The sequence below is a fragment of the Orcinus orca genome, chromosome 6 (assembly GCF_937001465.1).
Source record: "Orcinus orca chromosome 6, mOrcOrc1.1, whole genome shotgun sequence".
Taxonomy (NCBI): domain Eukaryota; kingdom Metazoa; phylum Chordata; class Mammalia; order Artiodactyla; family Delphinidae; genus Orcinus; species Orcinus orca.
The window spans coordinates 55,171,614-55,198,580 of NC_064564.1; the positions used below are offsets into that span (position 1 = coordinate 55,171,614).

The window sequence follows — 26,967 nt, forward strand, 5'->3', positions numbered from 1 at the left end:
GACTCAAACTTAGTGTTTAAGAAGGAGGTAGTTGAAGGTTTACTTAACAGGATAATTTGGGGAACTAAGTGGCAATGATTCTCTGAAGTTAGATTTTTGGGTGCAGTACTTTTAATACAGTAATCATACTTAGTTTACCTGTTTACCACTAGACAGGTACTCAGATTTCACGTGACTAATTATAACAACTGTCTTCGGAGAAATTGGGAAAATAATAAGAGCTGATGATACCCTTAAATAAAAATGTTTTAAGGAAGGGAGAATAGTAGAGGAATAGATCCACATTGACATTTGGAAGAAGAAAGGTGCTATTTCTGTAATGTACTTAAGCCCATTGAGTGTGCATGGTGGATAAATTGGAAATGGAGGGTATAATTTATATAAGTAGTTCTGTGTAGTTCAAAAGACAAGGTGAGTAGAGTCCTGTTGTGGAACAAACTCTGTTTAGGGGAGATATCTCATTAGAAATCACCTCTGTTTAGCTGGTAAGCATGAAGAGAAAAAATTGGTAGCATGGTTTAATAAACACTGCCAGCACATTTAAGTGGATTGTGACACTTTATTCCAGGCTGAATAGCCTACAGGCAGGCCCTAAGTTTTACATGTTTTTGTGATTTAAAAAAGCAGGTTTATTATATTTGACACCCACTGAAATTTTGACTTTGGAATATATTTTTGGTAATTCAGAACAGATTAGGTGAAGACTTCTCTTTTAAATTTGCACGTTAGGTGGTTTCCTTGTTTCGTGTTTCTTGTTACAGGCATCACACAAATAAATATCCTTTAGTTTGCAAACAGCTATTTACTCGGATTTGTGTAGGGATCATTGCTGTGATGATGTGCTATACCATATTTCAAAAGACTTCAATAATTATTAGGCAGATAGAAACAAGGAAGATGGAAAATAACCTAGAAAGTAGTGACATCATATAAAACTGTTGAATACTTTCAGTTGGTAACAAACAATGAATATTTTGGAGTGGAAATAATTGTGAAGTAGAGCCACAGCACTACAAAATGAGGTAGTTGGAGACAGTAGAACTTTCATAATTGGAATTTTTTTTTAAAGGCTCTTGAGTAGAAAAAGTGAGATTTTAGTTACATAGCACTAGGCTTCAGAGTAGCCACAATGAAGCAAGCGTAATAGGGTTTAATCTGTTGTCTTCCTAATAACTTTCATATATGCCCTTGTTCATCCCTGCACTAGCACAGAACCCTAGTTTTCTACTTTTGTTCCTTGATACAGGGCCCTTGTATTTCAGTAAGTAGAGAGTTTTGCCTTCTCAGACATCTAAACAATGGCGGTAATCTATAACTAACTGCTATTCGTTATGTTGCCGAGGCAAATTGCGCAGAAAATTATGGATAATTTTAAAAAGATGAAATACAGGTGGCTCATCTAAAACAGACTCCAATTAAAACCACATTGTATTAAATAGAGCCTGCTTTAGATAGACTCCTCTTCATGCTAAATATGAATGGAGTAACAATTTTAGATATAATAGCTGGTATCTGGATTTTAATATGATCAGTTCTCATGCTTCAGGGCCCAGATAGTACCAGCTGGGATTAAGAAACCTGCCCTGCTATAAAACTTGATTATATTGTTTTTTGCACGGGTACTGCGTTAGGAATTATTGAGAAAGTGGCTTTCATGGGGTATAGACTTTTGCATAAAAGTTGGTGCTAAAATTTGACTGGTGTCAGAATGTGCATCACAATGTTTTATCTGGTATCTTATGAATTAAATGCATGAAATTAGGCCCTGGGATTGTGTCTCAGCCAAAGATTGGGCAGCCAGTCCCCAGTGAACAAAGGTGTGGTCTAGACCTAAGTGTACACTGTCTGTGTTGCGGCTTATACGAAATGTTGTACCTGTTACCTTATCAAGAGAGTAATTTTTCCAATGTTTAGTTGGTCCGATATGCTAATATCTGCCATTAGTAATGGCCTGACAAATTGTTCTCTTTAATTATGGTTTTATCAGTTTGGCAGAAAGCGATTGACAAAACAATATGCAGATTCTTTTCTCTCTTGGCTTTCAGTCTCCAAAAGACTTAGAGGGCCATGCCAGTTTTTTTTTTGTTTTTTGTTTTCTGGGGGTTTTTTTGGTTTTTTTTTTTTTTTTTTTTTTTGCTGTTCAAGAAATTAGTAGCGAACAAAGGATCCAGGGAAATGAGCTCCTCGAGGGGAAAGAGCAGGGCTGTTTATTCCAGAGTTTCCAGTGCCTAAAACAGTGCCTGGCACAAGGGAGGTGTTCAGTCAGTGTTTTATTGAAGTAAAAGGAAAGACGAAAGAAAGGAGCGATTAGTTCTCCCCCTCCCCCTCCTGCAAGGTGACCGAGTTAGTCCTGACTATGGTGGGGAATGGAGCAGTTCTCACTGTTTATTTAGATGAAGGGAACGCAGAACCTCTTTAAAGGGAAAGACAAGATCCCCTGTGGTTGGACCCCTCCTCCTCCTCCTGCAGCCGCCACTCTTGCCTCTTCTTGCCTCAGCCTTCCTGCCCCAACAAGACAGATCTGCTTGGACTTCTCTTATTCTGTGCTGTTTCCCATTGTCCAGCATTCTCCCATGTTGACCCCCTTCTTCCCTCTTCTAATCCTGCCTGGTTGGCTACTAAACTTTTTTTTTTTTTTAATTTTTATTTTGTATTGGAGTATAGTTGATTTACAATGCTGTGTTAGTTTCAGGTGTACAGAAAGTGATTCAGTTATACAGACACCTATATCCATGCTTTTTCAGATTCTTTTCCCATATAGGTTATTACAGAATATTGAGTAGAGTTCCTTGTGCTATACACTAGGGCCTTGTTTATTATTTTGTGTATAGTTGTGTCTATATGTTAATCCCAAACTCCTAATCTATCCCGTTCCCCAGGCTTTTCCCTTTGCTAACCATAAGTTTGTTTTTGAAGTCTGACTCTGTTGTGTAAATAAGTTCATTTGTATCCTTTTTTTAAAGATTCTACATAAAAGTGGTATCATATGGTATTTGTCTTTCTCTGTCTGACTTACTTCACTTAGTATGATAATCTCTGTGCCCATCCATGTGGCTGCAAATGGCATTATTTCATTCTTTTTTATGGCTGAGTAATATGCCATCATATATATATATATATATATATATATATATAGTACCACATGTTTATCCATTCTCTGCTGATGGACGTTTATGTTGCTCCCATGTCTTGGCTATTGTAAACAGTGCTGCAGTGAACACTGGGGTGCGTGTATCTTTTCAAATTATGGTTTCCTACCTTTTTCCTGAAGTCTTCTCAAAACCCCAGTGGGTCAGTGCCTCTCCTCTGTTTCCCTAGAGTGTTCTCTGTGGATTTCTGCTACTCATCTAGACGACATGTTAAAATTATTTGTTTTTTCTCCTGCACTAGGCCGTTTTTGACATCAAGAAGCTCACAGCAGCCTTTCTATATTTGTTCAAACTCAAACATGGACACAATGCTAGGCCATGATCATTGGTCAATATTTGCCAAATGAGTGTCCATACCAGCCCTCTCAGAAGTCCTAGAATGAATGAAAAACTTGGAATGTGTCTTTAATAATAAATCCTCCCAGTTACTGGGTATAATTCTAAGTCCTTTATTACAAGAGTACGGTTGTTAATCTAGTTACTTCTGCCATATTTCAACCTGGATAAGCATATTTTACAGATCTGCTCTGTTGGGTTCATCCTATTATAGTATCACACATGACCAAGGCCCCTGGATTTTGTTCTGTGGGACAGTGGCTGTGTTTGGAAGGAATGGTGTTTCAGTGGTGTCACGGGCTTTCATTTTATGGGAGTACTTTGGCAATTACAAGTGCTATTTAAAGGTATTATTTTTATTAGAAAGGTGAAGATTTAGATCTGTGGTTCATTAATTTTGTAAAGTTTGAATTAACAAAGGCTAGTTTGCAGCTCAAATTATGAAAGCACACTTTTCGGAAATTGGGGAAAGACATAAGTAAATTAGGTACTAGGCTTCATATTTTACAAGGAAAATACACACACAAATGATACGTGTAGTTTTTAAAAGAATTACTCAAAGAAATTCAATTTTTGATTTTGAGAAAAGCCCCTCATTTTTCATAGTACTTAAGCATTGTAGTATAATTTCTAGTCGAGACTGGGAATATAGTTACTAGAGTTCTTAAAAATCAAGTTTATCACATGGAGGGGAAAAAAAAAACCTCTGAATTTTTTTTTTTTTACATGTAATTTATATATGCTAAATAAAATTTAGAAAATGGAGCTTAACTACAGTAAAACCATTGCCAATAGTTCTGTCCACACAGGTGTTAATCATTTTAGGATATTTTCTTATCTCTTCTTTTTCTCCTATTCATTAAAAAAAACAGGTTTTACTGTGTGTACTGCTTAATAAGCTACTTTTTGATTATCAATATATTGTCATTTCCCTGCCATGAAATTAATTACTGTGAGTTTTAATGATTTCATTGTCATTTTATTATAAGTTGGGCTTAACCATATCAGCTCTTTCTTGTTAGACTTCACTTTGTAATTTCATAATCAAGTTTTGGATTTTTTTCCTTTTTAGACTAACATTCTTTATTTGATTTAATATGGACTAAGTGCTGTAATCTTGTCATTCTTTTAAAAAAATCCTATGTCATTTCTTTATCAGTATATTCTTTTTCAAATCTGTGTTTTAGTGAATATTTGAAAAGTCTTGTTCTTAGTGCTTGAATATAAGTCCATCAGTTGCTCGTTCCCCATTGCTGTCAGTGCTCTCAGCCCTGCCTGTCTTGTATGGCTATAGATCCAACCACATGGATGGATGTGACTTCCGGACCCACCCCAAGCACTTGCCTTTGACCAACCCAACCCTGAACTCACCCAAACACACACACAGCAAAATCCACTTAGGAAGCACTTAAACCACGAGGGCCAAGGTTTCCTCTGTTCATGGAGTGGATCTTCTGACCCTTCTTTGTGTCACATTGATAATAGCTTCATTAAAAACAAAAAATGTTCACAGAACTCTGGTAGAAACAGAAAAGATGTGTGAATGTGACTTTCGGATGAGGTTTTTGCTGACTGCATCTTTACAACGTAAGCTTAATGTGTTTGGCTAAATTAACTGATAAAGGCAACCTGTTAGTCCTTACATGTACGTTTAAAATACTTGCCAAAAAAAAAAGGTAATTTCATCTTTTTTTTACTCCTGATTGAGACTTTGGCAAAGCCAAGAATGACAACTCTAGTCTTTGTTTTTCTCAGAGAAAGCCTGATGTGAGATGGTCCTTAGACACTACAGAAAAGCTACTGCTCACTTAATAATGTTGGTAAAATTTTATTACGTATTGCCTTCACACGCTATAAAGGTTACAAAAAATCCATTTCCACTTAACATTTCTAGACTAATGCTGATGGACTTTCTTTCCCTTTAACAGTAATGTTTATCCATTTGAATGTTGCTTCACAGAAAGGAAAAGTGCATTTGTGTAAAAATATCTAGGGCTTGCCAGGGAATTTTTTTCAGAATGCTCTGTGGTTACAAATGGAAGCTTACCGTTGTATAAACGGCAGGTTTGAATTTCTGTAGTAGTCGTGGCATGAGTTGATAATCTGTGAATTGTCCCGTGTGTTTTGTGTGTGTTCATGTGCGTTCATCGGCCCGTCTGTAAGTAGCTGGATCTGGTGCAGTTCTTGCCTCTGCTTCTCACCTCCCTTATTTAGATCCATGGATATGCACAATCTTTAGTCTAAGGCAGGTCCCAAAAGAGGCACGTGGGAGGATGGGTGTGGGAGAGAGGCATATTCCTTTCATGGTCCTCTGGTGGCATTCCACTTGACACAGTGACAACACTTCCTGAAAGCTTAAGTTCTTTGAATTTGTGGGTCTTCTCTCTACCTCTGAAATTTCCAAAACTTTCTCTAAACAAGATGGCTGGCACGTCCTGGGGACAGAGCAGAGACACAGAACAGAGACAAAGCCGCCCTGAGAAGGCAGACACACTTCTATTGCTTGTGGTTTTTCAATGCAGCTGCTTTCAGATGGGCCGGCTTGTTCTACGCTGGTTCCACTGCCAAAGCAAGACTGTCACACAGCTGGTAGTACTTACTGTACTTGCGGGAAAGTATGTGATTCATTAGTTGGAACCGTATGTTTTTCACCAGTTCTGGTCATGTTTTTGTTAGGATGTGGTAAAAACACAAGCAGGGGGTGAAGGGACAATGGAAACCTGTGACTTGTTAAGGATTGGCCCCAACCCATTATTAGCTAAATTGTACACCATAAAATGTCCTCTGTACCTCATAAGACAAATGACTTAATTTTTTATTCCTCAGTTGAGGTCATTTAGTCATAAGTAGTAAAAATTATCAACACGGAGCTCTTTTGCTCTTTTTCTTTTCTGTAAAGTATGATGATCCGTTTAAACCCCAGATTATAATATGAAGAGAAGTCATGCAAGTAAAAGACATTAATTTGCTGAAAAATGCCCATGACGGGTGAAGAGCTTTAACTGGAGTGAACTCTCGCTACTGATAAAATATGAGGATGGTATTCCAGCTAAGGAGAACCACTTCTAAGACTACAGGGTGTGAGGAGTTCCCTTGTCTACATATGGTCGAGCAGACTGCAGATGTATGGCTGGCTGGCTGGCTGAGGGACTCTTCGTTCTCCTTAATTTTGGTGTCATTAATGGGTTTACATCACAGTATCTGAAATGGTCGGCGCTGGTATCGTGCAGAACCTTTGGTGTGAGCTGCATTGAACATTGGCCCGTAATCAGATAGTTTGTGAGCTTGTGAACATTTTACAGCTGCACCATCCTAACCATATTCTTTGGAAAATGAATGCCATCTCTGCTCGGCTGTGTTCCCTTTACAAATAGGTATTTGTTTTAATATTTGCTTTCCTCTCTTTCACTTAAACACTAGTGATGCTTTTCCTGCGTTCCCACCCCCCATCACCTCCTCTGGAGATAGGTGACATTTTCCAAGTCTCTCTAGGTAAAAATATTGGCAGATTATGCCTCTGCCCTCGGACGCTGTTTTTCAGCTGTTCCCGTTACAAAGAGTTCTGCACCGTTCATACCTCAGCACATACACTCCTGCAGTTGCTGGACTCTGCAGAATTAGAACCAGGCCTGTCTCTGACAATTAGCTCAACTGGCTGCAGCGTAAATAAAGGAATGCGCTCAGGGACTGTAGTCTGTGACACGGTTTAACAGAGCGTAAAAAGGTGCATCTGTTCCATGCCCAGATCCAGTCGCCTCCCTGTCACTGGGAAGTTACCGACACGGAGACATGCCCGCGCTGTTTGGTAAACAAGCAGCAGGTATTAAATTAACCAGGCTGGGAGCGTGCAAAAGTGCTGCTCTATTAAAAGCCCCGCTATCTCAGCGCGACGCCGGGTCACAAGCAGTCGCTAGAGTATCTCTTAAGATGACTCACGGCACCACATACTTCAACACTCTGTCCTCACTTCCAGAGAGGACCATTGACCTTTGGCAGCCTGATGGAGGCTTGGGGGTGCAGAGGAGAGAGAAAGCAGAAGGAAGGGTGTATGTGTACAGTCGCAGGCTGAGTCAGAAGGCAGTGAACACTGAGCAACCTGGATCCAGCTTTTAGTTTAAATCGCGCTGTGGAATCCAGTACCAAACTATAGCCAGGGTTTTGTTTTGGTTTGTTTTTCTGCCTTTCTGCCTCACACTCCTCATAGCTGCCACTTGATTTGAGATCTGAAATAATGAGCAGATATCTGAGTGATCAGGGGTGTTGTCTGTCTACCTGTGTTGTATGTATACAACAAACATCTTGTAATATACTTGCACGTAATACAGTTGTACTTTTGTTATTCAGCATTTATTTGCGTTTGCGTTCAGGTTTTCTAATGGGGGAAAAAAAAACACGTTTAAAGAACTTTTTGCTTTCATTTAGCAAGGTAGTGATTTTTAAAGTTTGTTTTTCTTCCAGCTTCAGGAATGCTGTACAGAGAGTTGCATACGTTGACATGTTGATATGTTCTTTGTTTTCATGGTCTTATAATCTTTTTCGGGCAATCTGCTTATGTCTGTAGGCAACACAAGTAATTTTCAGTCTACACATCTGTGCAGTAGAGACCATTATTTCTGAAATTTTCCTGTCCTCCTCATAGTTGTGTTTCTTTTTAGGGCCCCAGCTAGCTCTTCATCCATTAGAAGATGATGTAATGCCAATGGGATCTAGCCCCACACAGCTTGAATTAAAATGATTCCAGTTGGTGATACTTGAATGTGAATGACCAGAAGGTGTGATGCATTCAACACTGTATTTGAAGTGCTCACCTTGGAAATCTCTCCTGGTTGCACAGGCCCTTTGGTCCTCATCCTGGAGATCTTATAGCCACACCTGCGTTCCGGCTGTCCAGACCCATCTTTTATTGCTCGCTGTCTTTATATAGTGAGGTCTGGGTGGAGGAGTGAGATGAAAGGGGGGTGAGAGGGTGGAGAGGAAGCATCCTTTCTTATTGCTTGCTCAGAAGGAGAGGGTTGGTGGACAGGAAAGTATTCCACTATCCAGAGAGTGGTGATGTCTCAGAATCTCTTTATCTGTGTAGCATCTTTGCTGTGTGAAGTTTAATAAGCCAGCTGTGCAGTTCTTTAAAAGCCAGTGGATTCCATTTTTCATTTGCTTTCCACCCCCTTTGCTCTGAGCTTTCACTCCCTTTCCTTATCCCACCCCACCCCCTTCTTTATCTCAGGGGAGTTCCCTGAGTAGCAAGACTGAAAAAGAGCTGAGGTTTATGTTAGAAGAAATTAAGGTTAATGATCATTGGCTCATTTTCATATTCTGTGGGTGTGGATGGAGGAGTAATCAGTGCAGGTGGCCCTGCCAGTTGGGAGTTTTTCTTTGTCATCAAGAAAATAAGGAGAGTGCAGGGATTGAATTACCACAACTATTTCAGGACTAAACATATTTTATTTCCCGATCGGGTCTGGTTTAAGGACACAAAGCTGACATTAATTTTATCCAAAGAAAAGCACAGCAATTTTTTTCTTCTTGTTTTATAATTTGACTGAATGCAAAGGGTGGATGCATGTTCAAATTTAATTCTAGTATAATCTTACAAATAATATTCTGAAAAGCAAAGGGGTTTTGATTCAGTTTGACAGTTTATGTTTCTGTGCCCAATTACCACTTAGTTATTGAATGTTAAAGAGCTGCTTTCTAAAATGTGCACTCGGACCGCACCAGTTGGCTTCCCAGCTGCCTGTTATTACATGTGAGGTGCTCACTCCTAACTTTTTAAAGGATGTACACATTTAAAAGAGTTATGTTTAGCTAGAAAAGGAAGTGGGGGATTTGGTTAGGAAGTGCTTGCTGGCCTTGAAAAACTATCTTGTGTGCAGTCTAATTTCAGCCACATAAAGACCATTCTTTAGAGAAATATTTGTTGGATTTAAAGAAAAAACTTAAATGCCCAAATAAACTAGGGAAATAGCCATGACTTTTTTTTTTTGAAAAAAGTGTAACTTCCATTTGGAACCATCTTTTAAAGCTTTTATGTGTTTTTAATGCCACTAGTGTAACTTTCTACATGTGAGGGATTGTGATTCAAGGCATGGTAAAGGAAGAATTAAAAGTTGACCAGGGACAATAAAAGTCATTGTGGAAGAGCATCAGTACGAGCTATGCATGGTAGGTTTTGCTTTCTTAGCAGAATGCAGCTCGAGTGACCTGATGTGTTTTTCAAGCACAAGGTTTATTTGGCTGTGACAGTGTGAGTGTAATATTAATGATACTAAATGTAAAATTAACTTCTATGTTGTGTGAGCACTTTTTCTTGCCTCTCTCTTTCAAATGGCAAGTATTTCTTTGTGCCGATATCTAGTTCTGTTGCCACAGTGAGCATTTATATAACTGCGTAAGCCACAGAAAGTTGGGGCTAGTCAGGTAGCTATGCTAGCATCTGTCGGGCAAGTACAAGTCAAGGTGGGTTTTGGTTTTGATATCCCTGTGGTATGAGTCTACATGCAGCTGAATATTCATTGTGTGCCCATTAGTATGAATACTTTGCATTATTAATAACACATGAAGAGACCATTCTCCAACATTCAGAGGGCAAGAATGTTTCAGTGGTTTCTGGAAGCTCCTTGCTGTGGAGAAATAAGATTTCTTTTTAACATGGCAGTTAAGAGTTTTAAGTAGCATTGTAAAATAGTTTTAAAAAGAAATTTGGTGTATCTTACGAAATTGCCGGGTAGGCTAAGAAAACTTAATATTGAATGAAATGATCGTTTGAAATCCATATGATTTCCAAGTTGAATGTTTAAGCAAATCACGCTATGTATTTGTTTTAAGAAACATTAAACAAAGGTACCGAAACACCCAGTAAATCATTTTTCTAAGGTAACGTCCTGTCCTGTTTCTTGCTTTGCTTTTCACTGAATCCATTTCACCTTGCCCGTTACTGACAGAGCTCAAAACTGGCCTTACTTTGATTTTTCTCAAAGCTTCTGGTAAGAACCGTTCGCATTAGGACCCACATACATCTGGTATTAGCCAAGAAAAGGGCAACTGTGTATTAATTCAGCCTCACTGAATACATGTGGAATAATTATAAAAGCAAATAAGTTCTACTAATGTTTTACTTGCATATAAGTTAGATCCTTAAAATCAGCTATAGTTCAGACTATAAGGCTGGCGATTTGTCCGCTAAAACGCTTTACAGAGCATGATTGCTGAAGCCATTTGGATGGCTGTCTCTGCAGACTCCTCAGCTTTCACCTATCTGCCATTGCTCTCTACTTTGATCTTTGATTTCTTTCAAAAGTTCCCAGATTTCTTGCTTTCCTCCCATTGGATGCATAGGATATAACGGAATTCATTTGTAGCTCTTTTTTAACTGCGTATTTGAATTTGAAACTCATCATGCCAGGGAGTAACTCAGTCTGGTACAGTCTGCTCACTCTCACAGTTCTAACTCCTGAGTCCTCTGTGCTACACTTTCAATTTCTTGTGGCCGACCTGACTACTCTTTCTATCTCATTTACTGGAATGTATCCATAAATGAGGGCTGTGTGTGTAGGTGTGTTTTACACGCACAGTAATATACTCTAGCATGGCTTGTAGTGTGCCAGGATGTGGGGTTTAGTTTCACCGTCGTTTGGGGAAAAATACACATATGAAACAGATACTGAATTTCTGTCCTGCATTTAATCTCCCCGTTTTCCATTTCCTTTCTCCGATTCAGGCAGCAAACTGATCAAATTCTCAACGTAATCTGTAAAATATCACGTTTATTGCTATCACGGAACTTAGAGAATAACGTTGTTTGTCGTTCCTTAATAGGAGGTAAATAATAGTGTGTAATTAAGTATTTAAAGTGTCACCTGAAATTGTTGTTCTTCAGATGCTTCAACCTTAGCCCTGTTATAATCACGTAGCACAAACAGTTAGTACAAGCTGTGGGAGCAGCAGGCTGCTAAAAATCCTTTTCTGGGCCTGGCCACCCAAGAGCTGTGTGAGGAGGTGTTTCATGAATTACCACAAAGTTAGGCATAACTGATGGGATCTGTGCAACTACTGCTCCAAAAATTGCCTCTAAGAGGGAGCAGCTGCACATTAGAATTGAAGATACTCTCCCTTCCCTTTAGTGAAGAAATCATGAAAGCTTTTCCGAGGTTTTTGTAGGGGATATCTGCCTTAGTAGCATTCTTACCAAATGAATTGCAGTCAAATGTACCTGTGATAGTGAGCTTGAACTCATAAAACAAGCGATTCACTTCATTGCTTTATAAACCCATATCCATCCAGGGCCTAGATGTTCTTTATTTTATATACCATCTTGAGTTATTAGTCACTAATGGAATTCATATGATGAATAAATTTTACATTAATAAGTTAATACATTAAAAACATTATGCACATCTTTCAGAAAAACTTTAAAGCCATCAGAGTGAGCTGTAGTTTCTTAAATTAATTGAATAATGAATAAAACCTGTTTTCCTGTTGCTTGTCACTGCTCCTTTACAGCAGGCCCAAATGAAAATGAACCATGGGTTTTAGGAATGAAAATCTGAAAAATTTTGTAATTTTTGGAATTGTAAAATGTTGATTCTGTTTCTTTGATTTTTGAAAATGATGAAGCTCAGAAAGCTAACCAAGCAGACCGTGGTCAAATACCCAAAAACGGACTGAAAATGACCAGAGTCCTATTGTCTAGACCAGCACAGTCCAGTGAGTGGCAAGATAAGCAATTTTATAATTTAAGATTTTCTAGTAGCCACATTGCAAACGTAAAGAGAAACAGGTGAAGTTGATTTTAGTAATATATATTATTTAACCCAATGTATCAAAAATTATTTCCATGTATAATAGGTATGAAAACGTGTAGTCCACATGAATATTTATCAAGACATTTTGCATTCTTCTTTTCACGCAGTCTTCAAAATCCAGCGTCTGTGTTGCACGCACAGCACATCTCAACTTGGACTGGCCACACTTCAAGTGCTGAGTATCCACCTGTGGCTAGTGGCTACCATGTTAGCGTAGGTTTAGACACCAGTCCACTTTTCTTTCCAGCTGTGACAGCAGTGTAGTAGCTTCTAAAGGGTTGACTGGGATTTTTCTAGTCCCTATTTTGGTTAATTTAGGAGAGCTGATGACTTTGATATGCATGTGAAAAAGTAACTGAAACTTGGGGTGCCGAGTCTTTGATAGAAGCACGTTTGTTCAGGAATCACCTTTCTGATGAGGATTTTTAATCTCTTGGTCAATGCTTAGCAGTACCTCAAGCAAGTAAATATTTTCAAGATACTTGTTGACTTTCTTCCTTCTTCTCCCTCCCCTCCCCCCCCACCCCCCTTGAAGCCACGCTGTCTCAGTTTGCTAACCACACACACGTTACAGGCAGTGCTGGGGGAGAAGATGATGTCTCCTTCCACTTCCCCTTGGACGTTGAAGGCAGTGCAGCTTGGCGCTGCCCGGAGCCGAGGCTGTCCGCCATCTGTGTAAGGAATTCACAACCGCAGACAAAAGAAATTGGCCAAGTCTTCCCTCTGTCTGTTCTCCAGATCCTCAAGATAGCCATAAAACACCTGGACAAAATCAGCAGGTGATGGCAAGGGAAAGAGAATGATCAGTCACAGGCGTTGTTGAATCCTTTGAACGTTACTTATGGCCTGGACATTGCTGTCACCAGGCACAGTTTGATCTTGGGTAAGTTTTCTGGAAGAGCTTCATTCCCTGGCTCTGTGACAACAGCAGAAGCAGATAACACTGTTGATAGGGGAGAGGAGAGGCGACTGAGGCTTCCCTGCCTGAAGGTATAGCAGCTTCAGGGAGTGTTACCTCCATGTGTGGAAGAGCATCCTGCAGAACGAAGTCATGTCCAGCTGCAGGGAGTGTGCTGTGTAGATCAGGGTCCTTGCTGTAAACCTGCTAGAGGAGTTAAAATACTCTCTCATCTACTTAAAATAAGTCATAAATTGTTTTCAGAATGTAGGTGTTTGATCGGCATTGTTCATATGCTGTGTTTTTTTTAATGTACCTTAAAATCAGTTTACTGAACTTGCCCTGAAAGAGGAGAGCTGGCATTATGGTAATCATAGGCTTTTAAAAATCTTCTGTTGTGATGGCCCTACCTATCCACACACGTACGTACTTGCACACAATTTGTGTCCCTAGGACTCCCCTGTACGTCTTTGTTAGAGAAGGGTGAATATAACGTTGGAACTGTCAAAAGAGCCACCTAAGTTTATCTTTTCAACATCCTCATTTTCTGTCACGTGCTTACTTTCTCATCTTTTGTTTTGATGATGTACCTACAAGATTTAGTAGATACTAAGATATCATTTGGGTCATCTGGATTTTCTGTGGCTGTTATGTGCCGCTGAACTGCATATCATGGAGTCTGGTAAGGAAAGGACACGTTTTAATGGACCAGGAATTTGGCTATAAAGAAATGGCACTTTTGCCAGTAGAAGCTGTGAGCAAAGTCCTTTAGCTGTTAACCTCTTCATCTGTGAGAGTTAGAGTTTAATACAGTGGTATTTAGCTTTGTTTGCTGCTGCCAGTGTTCAGGGTCATATTTTAGCTATGATCTTTATTTCCAGTGAGAGGCCTAAGCCAAAGCAGAAGCTGCACTATTTAATTCAGAATTATCCCCTCTCCCTTTAGCTCTGTCTACAAATGTAACCCTTTTTCATATAAATGGCGTCAAGCTTCATTGAATTTAGCTCTGTCTTGTTAAGTACATTAATGCTGTGTTCTGTCATTCATTACATGAGAATTAGTTGTCTATTACAAAGTGGGGGTCTTTGTTTGGAGCCTGATCTTCATGGGAAGAAAGCCACACGTGGCCTAATTTCCTGAGCGCACTGAACGCTGGACTTATTTGTTTGTGACTTGTACGCCCCTGAAAGTGTCATGCAAAATGCCAATTCTGCTGTTGGGAGGCCCACCTTATTTTAAGCAAGAAAACTCTAAAAGAGAAGAACAATCATCACCTTCCGTTAAAAAAAAAAACAAAACCCCTCTCCCCCATGTATTTTGTCACATTTTTTTTAGTGATCTATACAATGTCCTTCGAGTGCGTTACAGAAAGTGTTAATATCTTAGAGCAGCAGTAATAATAATCCTTTTACTCAGGGTAATCATGTGCTAATCTGCTGGTAAGTCAAAAGTATTAGATCATTTGAAATTCATTGTGTCAGCTCAGTTGAAATAACTGGTATGGTGCTATAAACATTTAGAGAAAGGGAGTCTTTGAACCCAAATAATAATGTCAAATAGTTTGTTAGTGTTACATGCTCATGTTTAAAGGTTTCATAAGCTCAACCCATGGACAAGAGCATTTCAGTTTACATCAGTGCGTAATATATTATTTTAACTGAAGGTTTATTTTTATTTTGTTATTTGGGGAAAGTTTCTTTTCCTCTGGCACTTATGGACTAGGTTTTTCTGTTACAGTTTTCACCCTGCAGTCACAGGCAGCTTGGTGTGCCAAAAGGGTTTTGTTTTGTTTTAAGAAAACTCTTCTTGTTTTTCTAAAGCATTGTGTCGGGGTTGAATTTTCTCCTTGCTCCCTTCTTTCCTTTCATGTTCTCGGGAGGAGGATGGACGGTGTACATATTTATTTTTCTGTGAATATTTTAACTAGGAAGTTTTGTTTCATGGTTCCCCTCTTTCCCCTCAACCAGAGCCACCCCTCCCTTTGAATTCTTGTAACTCCTTGAATTTTTCTCTTCCCCTCTCTCATCCTGAGCCTGTAGTTGACTGGCCTTTGAAGATAAGATTCCTTGTTTTAGTCATCTTCGTGCCTGACACATAGTAGATGTTCAATAAAAATTTTAAAAAATTGCTTCACTTCTAAAACGTTGGGAAATTTGGTGACTCAGCTAAACATGTCGCCATGTCAGTATATGAACATTTTTGGTGATGGGTCATTCATTTTCCTTTTTTTCTTTTTGGGAAGTCGGTTCAGTTTTGAAAGAGCACCTCTTTCCTCAGAGCTTCCAGGACCATTTGAGCCTGCAGCTCCCGTTCTCCACCCTCATGACTGGTCAGCTGTGAACTCTGGAAGGCATTATATCCCGGCTTCACAGAGTACCAGCCAAATTCACTGGCTTTCTGAGAATGCATAACTTAAGTACTGAACAGTCAAGGCTCCTGTAGAAGGAAGTAATATCCATCCTTTCTCCACCTCATGTTCTCGCTTTTTGCTTCAACCCGATCTTTGTTTTGCAGTTTTAAAGGATTTGTAGACTTTCTAATCCTGGAGTTCCTTAAGTACTGGAATGTGAAATTCTACTCCTTTTTGAAATTGAAATTTACAGACCTTTCCTACTGATTGTATTCTGTGACTAAGGAGAGGGCCCTGAACATTATGTGGGAGGTAGTGCCTCAAGTGCACTGCCATGTCCCCTGTGGCTTTCTTCCCGCTGGGTCATCCCCGGAACAGGCTTTGATCATGAAAAAGTTCATCTCAATGAAAATACTGTATTATATACTATAAGAGAATGAACTAAATCCCCATAGGATAGCTCTAGAGCTTAAATTTGGCCAAAGAGCAGAGAAGTTGCTTAATGCGATCTGAGCATTTTTAGGCCTGCCCCAGCTCAGAGAACAAGGCAGCCAGATGGTCTGGTTTAAATCACAGAGACAGTGCAGCCAGTCAGCAGTCCCCAGCCATCTCAGAAGTCATGTGGCAGGGAGGGGTTGGTTACAACAGTCCGCAAAGCTCTAGCCTCACTGATAGTGTAGCACTGCACTGAAGTATGGGGCTGGGGATGATTGATGGGGTTTCTATAAGCAAGCCAGTCTAGAAGGGTGCATATCTTATACTAGGTAGCTCTGGAATTGCCCTTGGTCACTGTAGAATGACACTTAGCTTCAGAGATTAGTCCAGGCATGGTTTTACTAGCATTCCTGGGAAAGGGTAGCATGGCACAGTGACAAGAAGCATGCACTCCGGAGCCAGGCTGCTTAGGTTTGAATCCTGTTTTGACCATTTGTACTAGCTGTGTGACCTTGGACAGGTTACAGAAGTCTCTGTGCCCCTATGTACCTCATCTGTGAAATGGGGATAATAATACCTACATCCTCTGTAGCTTAAATAAACTGTGAGGATTGAATGAATTTACAATTCCTGAAACAGTGCCTGAAATATAACAAATAGTAAGGACGTGTTTGAGCAATAAAATAAAACTGGGTGCTGTGAACTGCTGATCCTTCAGAGAACCATTAGTGAAACCTACCCCTAGAACCTGACCCTTTATTAACACTGACAGGTTTTAGTAATCTTTGTGGCTGACACAAATGCCATACCTATGTGCCTTGTACTCAGAAGCCCTTATAGGTAACCTCACGTTTTTCCTTTGTCCGTAGGTAAAATTTGGAGGATGTGGCCATAAAGAGCTTTTGTGGGGATTCCTTTCGGAGAAAATGTGGGCTGAGTGAAGTCCACTTTGATCTAGAAATAGGGCTGTTTTTGTAATCCCTTTTATATTGTTCTATTTTGCTTTCTTTGAGTGATGTATTCTTTCTGAAGCCTCATATGATTTGTCATAGGATGATGTCTTTAGTTGCATCTTTGAAAACCAAAATGATTAACTTTCAGTTTACATCTTGCTAAGAAGCTGTATCTGACCATCAATTTTAGTCTAAAAGCAGACAACTCTCTTTTTTATTCCCTAAGTATTTTTAGAAAGTTTTATTTATTAGTCCTCAAAACATCCAGATGTATTGTGCCTTCTTTCATTTTTGGCTACAGAATAAGTATCTCATTTTGATGGTAGTGACAAGATTAAAAAAGACTTGAAGATAGACTGTGAAATTGACATTTATCAATGATCATCTTGATCCTGTATTCATTTTCATATTCCGAAATTCACCGTATGGTTGTCTAAGTCCTACAGATTTGCCAACACTGTGATTTAAGCCTTTCACAATTACCTGTTGTAATTCACATAACTGGGTTCCATATTATCTGTGGCAACTATTTATTTTGATTCCACAAAAAAGGGATCGTATTTGCCGAAATGTTAATGAGGATAGAATGGTTCAGACTGGGGGAAAGAGCATACCGTGAAATGCTAGGGACAGCCACTTAAGAAAATTACCACCTGTGCCCAAGGAGGACCTTTACAATATGGTTATGGAGACGTTATTAACTGGTCATAGTCACCAGATTTGCCACCTTAACTGGAGTTATCCTGATGTAATGCTGTTGGACAAATGTGTTGAGCTGATCAGACTTGATTTTGATTTCCACTTTTTCCATGACCAGCTATGAGGCGTTGGTCAAGTCATTTAATCTCTTGGACTTCTAGTTTCCTTATCTGTGAAATAGGGATGATAATGTACCAATCCTGCTCAGTTGTCATGAAAATTAAATTCATGTATGTAGAGTACGGTTGACCCTTGAACGACACGGGTTTCAACCGCATGGGTCCACTTACACATGGATTTTTTTCGACGGTCAATACTACAGTACTGCACGGTCTGCAATTGGTTGACGCCGTGGATGTGGAACCATGGATATGGAGGAACCACAGATACAGAGGAACCGGAACCAGGGATACGGAGGGCCAGCTCTACATGATACACAGATTTTCCGCTGAGCAGAAGGTGGGCGCCCCCAATCCCCAAGTTGTTCAGGGTCAGCTGTATTTACGTGAATGTAAAGTATTTAGCGTAGTTCCTGGCACATGGCAAGAGCTTGAGAAATTAAAACTCTCAGACTGGGGCTTCCCTGGTGGCGCAGTGGTTGAGAGTGCGCCTGCCGATGCAGGGGATACGGGTTCGTGCCCCGGTCCGGGAAGATCCCACATGCCGCGGAGCAGCTAGGCCCGTGAGCCACGGCCGCTGAGCCTGCGCATCTGGAGCCTGTGCTCCGCAGCGGGAGAGGCCACAACAGTGAGAGGCCCGCGTACCGGAAAAAACAAACAAACAAACAAACCAACCCAAAAAACTCTCAGACTGTGAGCTTTAGAAATATGTGAGACAGAATGGTTAACTTACTTGCTGTATTACATATGAGCTGTTCCACCGTTCATTAATTATGGCAGTAATGGTGGGTTCGTCATGTTGCATCCTCACTCTTGCAAGCATCATCCTTTTGCTCAACAGCAAAAGTTGCCTGGCTTGGGGCACCATGTTGTGTCTACAGAGGTTTTTTTTCTCGCTGGTTGGAAAAAATGCATTTCTAACTCCCTAAATTATGATAGCAAAGTCATTTACATTGATTAGGTTGAGTTCTTTGGATTTTTCCTTCAGAACAAAATAAACAGTTTTCCAAGTGGTTTTCTTAGCTCTTTAAAATAAAAGCCATCGCAGTGAACCGTATTTGGTCCCAAATCGTACATATATTGATGGCCTACTAGGCACCATGCTAGCATTTGGGATGCTGAGATGAGTAAGCCACTGTCATTGCTACTAAGAAGTTTACACATTAGTATTCTGGACAGATGACCAAGTTTTGGCCAACGATCAACCATTTTTGTTGGATTTCATACATTGAAATCCCATGGTGCACCACCCCTTCCCCCATTACTTTTGTATTTTTCCTTGAAGTTTGCGGCAGTCAAATCTAATATGTTTGGGTTTCGATCCCAAGCATTATTTTCTGCTACTATTTTATAGGAAATGTCATTTGGTTTTGAGCCTTATTCCATTAGGATTGACTCTGAGGGCACATGAACTAGGAATCTGGACCTATTTTCATTATCCTTTCTTTCTTTAGGGGCGATTTTCCATAAGGTCCTACTCTTCTCCCTTTGGTGGCTGTTACTTTTTTTGTTAAGCCAAATGTCACATGACGTCATCTAGACAATTTAAGATTCTCTGGAATCTGAGACAAGTCAGAAAATGTTGCAATTCTGTATAACAAGTCCAGATGACAAGCTTGCTTGTCACCATTCCTTCTGGGAAATCCCAGGGAATTGTCATGGTCTGTCGTCCTGGCTACCAAGAATTTCTCACTTAAAGTTGAATTGGTGGTTGGATATTCAGGGGTGTAGGGGCCCCTAAACCCTGGTGAGAGGTCGAGGAGCCCTCCCTTTACGTTTGCCCATTGTCACTTTAAAAAATGATAATAATTTATTTATTTATTTATGGCTGAGTTGGGTCTTCGTTGCTGCGCGTGGGCTTTCTCTAGTTGCGGCGAGCAGGGGCTACTCTTCACTGGTGTGCGGGCTTCTCACTGCGGTGGCTTCTCTTGCTGTGGAGCATGGACTCTAGGCACGTGGGCTTCAGTAGTTGTGGCTTGCGGGCTCTAGAGTGCAGACTCAGTAGTTGTGGCGCACAGGCTCAGTTGCTCCATGGCATGTGGGATCTTTCCTGACCAGGGCTCGAACCCGTGTCCCCTGCCTTGGCAGGCAGATTCTTAACCACCGTGCCACCAGGGAATTCCCACCCGTTGTCACTTAAGTGGAAGGTAGTAGAAGGCAGCAAGGCGTACTGCTTGAACAGAATACAAAGAATTGAAAGACAGAAGGTGACTGCTCATCTCGTTTTCAAGGAGAGCTATAGGTATTGTTTTTGTTATGAATTCCTGTTCTGGGGAGCCTGAGCAGTAGTAGTGGCTACAGCCTGCTGCCACCATCGATTTTGAGTAACATACGGCATTTGGGGTTGCCTTTCTCTTGGATTCTCTTTTTCTTTTCAACTTAAAATTCGCTAGAGGAACATTTTTCTGGGTTGTACACACATAATGGAACCTTTTCTTGGTCTTCAAGGCACTATGTCAACTTAACAGTCAGAGTTTACAGGTTTCTAATTATTTAATATAGTACATTTTTCTTCCCTTGTGTGCTCTGCATTTTAAAATTGGAAAAGTACACAGGATTTAAATAAGGATAGTCTTACTTAAACTGGCACAGTAGACGTACGGCTCTACTGGTTATATTATTCATATGCTTGGAAATTCTCAGTGTTCCCCGTGGTTCAGAAAGTTAGAATAAAATTTGCTAGCTATGTTTTATTTTGGACGAATCCATTTTTCAGACCCCCTTTCTAACTCTACGTTCCTAGGTATTCTCTTTTCTAAAACGCCCACATTGTTTGAACAGCCCATGGAGTGGGTAGTTCTCGTCCGTCTTGGGTGATCTCTTCCCACCTTTGCTTGTTGAATTCAGCTACACGGCTTTTTCTTAGTGCTGGCGGCCCAGCACTGTGCTAGGTGTATGCGGGGTGGGGGGTGGTGCCAAGTAAAACAAGACATGGTCTCTGACCTTGAGGACCTTCCAGTCCAGAGCCTCTTGAAAGCCTATCCATCTTGCAAGCCACTTCCTTCACTAAGCCTTTTCTCATTACCTCAGAAGAAGTAGTCTCTCTCCCCTGAACCCTAAAGCCTTTTGTTTATGCCTCTCTTGTCACGTGGATCACATTCTACTTTATAGTATAGTTATTTGTGCTTAGGTTTATCTCCCTACTCAGTGGTCAATTTCTCGACGACATATTTAGTTTTACAAGTCGAGGTTTAGAATTCTGCTTTCCATGTAGTGGGTGTTTGATAGATACTTAGTGAATCGACGGGCCATGAGAATAGAAATTCTTGCTAAGATTTGGTGAGGGAATCTCGTCATATTTTAATATTTTGTTCTTCTTATACAGCACGGTTAAGGGAATTTAATTTTCAGATCCTAGTGTACCGTAAAGAAGGAGAATAGAAATACAAATGCCTAGTTCTCTAAGTTTGATATGAGAAAGGTGGCTGAGGAAGTGGGCTGGTGGGGGGAACTGTTTAATGTGTACAGTATTGTATCATGAGGCTGATACTTAATTTCAGGAAACAGCCTAATGAATATGAACACTTGGAAAATTAGTTGCCCATTCCATTAATTGTTTATTTGTGAATGAAAGGGGCTAGTCAGGCTGGACGATTGCTTGGTTTCTGGAAATCGGTAACTAAACTATCTCCAGATGTGGGGAGAAAGAACGACGTCCACATTTTATTGCGCGTAACACTTTGCACAATTCACAATTTGAGCTTGGATTTTTTTGTTTTGTTTTTTGCTTCTGTTTTCTAGCACTTCATTTTATTTCAGTGTTAGATCCCTGTTCTCTTTTTCACCTCCTGGAAATTAACTCTTAAAATAATTAAAAAGAATAAAAGGAAGCTTGTAGTAATGTGCTTTTATTGAAGTTCTGGGGTCAAGTTAGAAGTAAAGAGGCTAGGTTGTTTCAGCGTGGAGAAATAATTTTTTTCCTTGAGCCATTATTTCACTGGGAGATATTTATATAGTAAGTTTACATGCATAGAAATTATGGAAACTAGATATTTATTTAGTTAAGTTAAATCAATAATCATTCCTTTTCAGGTAAGACATTTAAGAATTGAACTTAATGATTATTTCAGAGACTTGATAAACATGCTCAGGGAAACTTGGATGATATAGCTTCACAATGCTGCTCTTACAACTTAATCTTTATTGACTAAATGCTAACAAGCTGTAGAATTCTTGCCTTAATAGAGTAGAAAATGAGACCTTTTTTTCTACCTTGAAAACTTTTTTTGGGTCTTTATGCAGTTTTATTTTAGCAGTAACCCTGGCATCACTTGACTGCTTTATTTATTCCCTCATCTTTCCTGCAACAAGTGTCAAACATCCCCTTCTTAGAAGCTGTCTTGGGAACTTGCATTCTGATGGATAACCAGTCAAAAATAACATCACATTGGTGTCCGTCTGGGGTTGGATTTTTTTAAATGTCACTTAAAAATGGCATTTGTGCCATAGTTCACTTTACAGTTATTTTCCAGATCCAGAAATACTAGAAAAATCCTTCTTGTGCCATTAGGAAGACTGTCCAGTGAGCCTTTCTCTTCATCTGCAGGTTGTTGAGGAAACTCTGGCTGGACCCTTTGGTGACTAATTTAAAATATCTGGCAGGAGGATTGATAGCGCCTTTCCTTTGTGTAGTGACAAATATATTTCGCCTGCAGTTTATTAACATAATTCAGCACAACCACAGACATATTGGACATATTAGAGCATAGAATTAGAACCATTTTTTGCACATCACAGTCTTCTCTCACTTGTACTTTTTTTTTTTTGACAAGGATCTGGATAATTGCTTCAACAAATGAACTGCTGTGTTCAGTCTGTTTCTATAATTTCATAAATTGTTTTCATGCTAAAAACAAGCAAGCTTTCACTGAGTTAATATAAAGAACCACAGTGTAATTACAGGAGCTGCATTATTAAGAAGTATGACAGAAGTGGCAGCCTAACTGACAGTTACTTTCTCCTTGCTTTATCACAACAAATGAAATATCTCTTTTAAGTGCCAGCAAGCAACAGAGTCTGCTAAACATACATCATCTTGGAAATGGGCGTACACTCAGGACTAATTAGTTTAAGTACGTGCACAGTGATGTGCCCTGGGAAAGACGCCAGACACTGTGGTCTTCTGGGTGGTGGAGTTCTCCAACTCTGAGGCAAGGGAAGGTGAAATGCTTTGGATTAGAATGAGCGTGAAGTTTACCACAGAGGAGATGACTATTTAAAAGCAGGTAGAGGGGCTTCCCTGGTGGTCCAGTGATTAAGACTCCGTGCTCCCAATGCAAGAGGCCCGGGTTTGATCCCTGGTCAGGGAACTAGATCTCACACCCTGCAACGAAGATCTCGCATGCGGCAGTGAAGATCCCACGTGCCACAACTAAGACCTGGCGAAGCCAAATAAATAAATACATATTTTTTGAAAAGGTATTAACTTTGTTAAAAAAATAAAAATAAAGGCAGATAGAAACTTTTTTCAGGTGTACGTCGTATCCTCTTCATTGATTCCATTTAAACTCTGTTGGGTCAGCTACTCAAAGATGCTTATCTCTGTATCAGGTCAGACCCATACCACTCTGATGATTATTATCATTTAAGTGTCCTGTTAGTTTCTCACATTACTTTTCCCCCTTCAGTCTCATAACTACAGTCTACTTTTTCTCACCATATATAAATTGTTGGGAACCTCATTTTCCGTCTGGGGATATTTAGGAAAAATGTTGCTCATTGGCCATTCTTTGCAAGTTTTAGTGGATCTAATTATAGTCGTGCATCTGGCAGGCACGAAAACCATTAGATGAGCAAAGAGGGCTCCCAAATGCCACTCCATGAGTGTAATTGAAACTGCTTCCGATTCAGCATATCCTTCTTCAGCTGCATTATTAGGTGCTTTCCCTGTACTGTCCGTCTGGTGTGGTTACATGGTGTGTTGAATCCTTTGCCGCTTCCCCCCTCCCTCACCACTGCACTGTATGATATCCGTATTGTGTTGCTAAGCCTTTCATGTAGACATGATGGGGATGTAGATTATGTTTACCCTTAACACGTATGAGATAGAAATGATTAGATATTAAGGAATAAAATAGAGGTGACTCATCTTCTTTATTTTATTCTATTTTATTTTATTTATTTTTGGCTGTGTTGGGTCTTCGTTGCTGCATGCAGGCTTTCTCTAGTTGCGGCGAGCGGGGGCTACTCTGTTGGTGCTCGGGCTTCTCATTGCGGTGGCTTCTCTTGTTGCAGAGCACGGGCTCTAGGCGCGCGGGCTTCAGTAGTTATGGCACGTGGGCTCAGTAGTTGTGGCGCATGGGCTTAGTTGCTCCGTGGCATGTGGAATCTTCCCGGACCAGGGCTCGAACCTGTGTCCCCTGCATTGGCAGGCAGATTCTTAACCACTGTGCCACCAGGGAAGTCCCGGCTCATCTTCTTAAGAGCTTGTGAGCCTCAGAGAAAGGACATCTTCAACAGCTGAGCGGGAAGCAGAGAACATTAAGAACAAAACAGAGCCACATCTATCTTTTCTATCTCTCAATTCAGTCAAGACTGAGGACAGTGAGAGACAAAAGTCCTAGGGAACCAGAGGAAAGGTCAGACGAGAAGGAAGACCAGATATGGGATTCAAGACTTAATGAAGAGGGAGGGTAACAGGGAACACTGCTGTGAAGAAGAAAAAAAATACCCATCTTTCTGGGAGGCCTACAGAAAAGACCTACCTTCAGATTAGGTTGCATGAAGAAGCAGAATGGAAATATGCTCAGTGGCTAAAATGCCATAAGGTGCCTTCCTTGGTGTGAGTCTGCAGTCCACGGGCCTCAATAGTTCACAGCCATGTGCTATGTATACATACCGCCTGTGGCACAAGGAAATGAAGTCCAGGAGACATCTCCCCATTTCTCTAAAGATGTAAGAATAAAGTTTAGTCTGTTCTTAGCAGAATATACACGGACTGTGCACTATTTTTATATCCTCCTATTTAGCTGGGCTTCCAGTTGAGTTCCAAATGTTTTGTTTTGGAGCAGCTCAAGCATGCTTTCCTGTTGGACCTTCAGGTCCCCCTCCTTCAGTGTCTCCTCAGTGAAGCTGTCTCTTTCTCCCTAAGACTGGGTTGTTGTGGATGCTTTCTCTGTGCATCATTGCCCCGTGCGTTCACTCCCAGTCCATTCGAAGTTGCTCATTTACTTACTTTGAAGGCTAAGTGTCTTTATACCCTCTTACAGTATCTTTATCTGCAGTTCCCGGCACAGAGTAGGCACTCAGAAAATATCTGTTGAACTAATGATTTCGTGTCTGAAACTTTGACTATAAAAGCTCTTTGGCTCTGGAAGGCCCCCCTGGAGTGGCATTTTCTCCAGCCAATTGATGATCAGAGTCAGCCAAGGCTTGTACATCCAACAGCCTTGCTTCAAACCGCCCGTTAAACATCTTCCTTTCATAGGGCTGTGTTCTAGGCACCAGAGAGACTCACAAAAGCCCCAAGGTCCTTTCCTGTTCAGGAGACTGAACTTAGGTTAGAGAGCTATGATATTTAGGAATATAAGTATATAAAGCAAGTTCATTATTATAAAATACATATACCTAGAGCTTTGAAGACATTTGAAACTTATTCCAACTTATGCATGTCATGGAAGAAGAAGGTGAAGCAAAGTTTGATCTTCATCTCATTCAAGTGAACCTGCTAGAAGGGCCAGGTCTGCAAGCAGTACCGCAGTGTTTTAGGTCTCCTGACTCCCTCCCTCTGTCAGATTCTCTTTTGATTCCACTAGCTAATTTCTGTATTGAGTGGTGAGGGCATATATAAATGTATAAACTGTATGTCTGGAAGCCATCTATTATTTATATCAGAAATATAATTTCTTTCCATGCTTATTTTGTGTAAGATAAGGATTAATAGTCATGATAATTGGTTTCTTTTACCCCTTGCTGTGTCTTCCACAGTGCGAGGCTCTTTAAACAGATGATCTCTGATGAATATAAAAACCCTCTGTAAATAATAGTATCATTTAGTTGGTATTGTATTTCTTCAATACCCATGAAGAATTGGGGGGCTCAGAGAGGATCAGTAACTTGCAGAAGGCCACACAGTAAGTGGGGAGTACCTTTAAGGAACCTTTTTCCGTGCATGGGAAATGGTAGATAAGATTTAGTTAATGGTAGGCTTCCCACCCCTCTCTCGCCTGCCTTTCCCTCGTGTGAACTAGTTGCCTCAAGTTTCTTGAAGTTTTTGCACGCTAGAAACAGTGCTTTGTGGTCGCTACTGGCAGTATGACTGCTGATCCCACGATGGGGCTTTTGGAAACCAGGGAGTAGATAATAGTCATAAGGTTAAGTTGGGGGTCCTAGGAACCCTGTCTGACTTATTAAAAACCGTGCTTACACACTGAACTTTCATGGGAGCCAAATTTCTTTTCTTCTTTTTACTTTCTTTTTTAAAAAGTGTCCGTTTTTGTTAATTTATACATTGGATCAGTAGAGCTTGTGACTAGAATATTAAGGGGCTTTCCATCTGAAAGTCTGAACTGTCTCGGACAGGTAGGAAAACATTGCCTGTGATTTCAAGAAGTCTTAAAAAGAACCTCATCTGATAATGAAAGCATCTGTGTAACATACAGGAGCACATTAGCACACTCTGCTATGTTCAAGTAGAGTTTCTAAGTTCTCTGTGCATGGTTTTTAATAAGACTGGTAATGTAGGATAACCATGTAGAAACACCATTTTATTTTTTGCTTGGAAAATGTATTCACTAAGAAAATAATAAGATTGTTTCCTCACCACTCAGTATAACCTGTATCACTGCTCCCTGTGTTTAGACCTGAACCACTTACCAAAGTTGAGATGGTTGTGACCAAGTTTACGAGTGTGGACTGGACCTGTTTCTTTTGATGGCATCTCATGGGGTCACCACCCGCTTTCCTCTACATTCCTTTATCATTGTCTCCATCTCTCCTTGTTTTCTCCAGCTTTTCTTTCTCTGAGGTTTCACATTACTTATATCAAAGTGAATCCTCTTTTTTAAATTGAATACCTATTTTATTCTTCCCTCGAATTCACCTGCATTGTCTCTGCTATAGTGATTTTTTTTCCTTTTTTATTTAAAGCTAATCCCTTTAAAAAAGTATTTTCCCATTTCTCTCAAACTTTCATCCTCTGCACATTTCTTTATTCACTGTTCTAAATGCATATGTAAACTAGTTTATAAATAATTCTTACAGTTTATAAATAATTCTTTTACTTAGGA

General features: G+C 40.2%; 1 protein-coding gene across 7 annotated transcripts in view; it reads left to right on the forward strand.

Moving 5' to 3' along the window:
• BNC2 (basonuclin 2) overlaps positions 1–26,967 on the forward strand; it is a 429,626-nt gene that overhangs the window by 223,178 nt on the left and 179,481 nt on the right. The window lies entirely within an intron of this gene.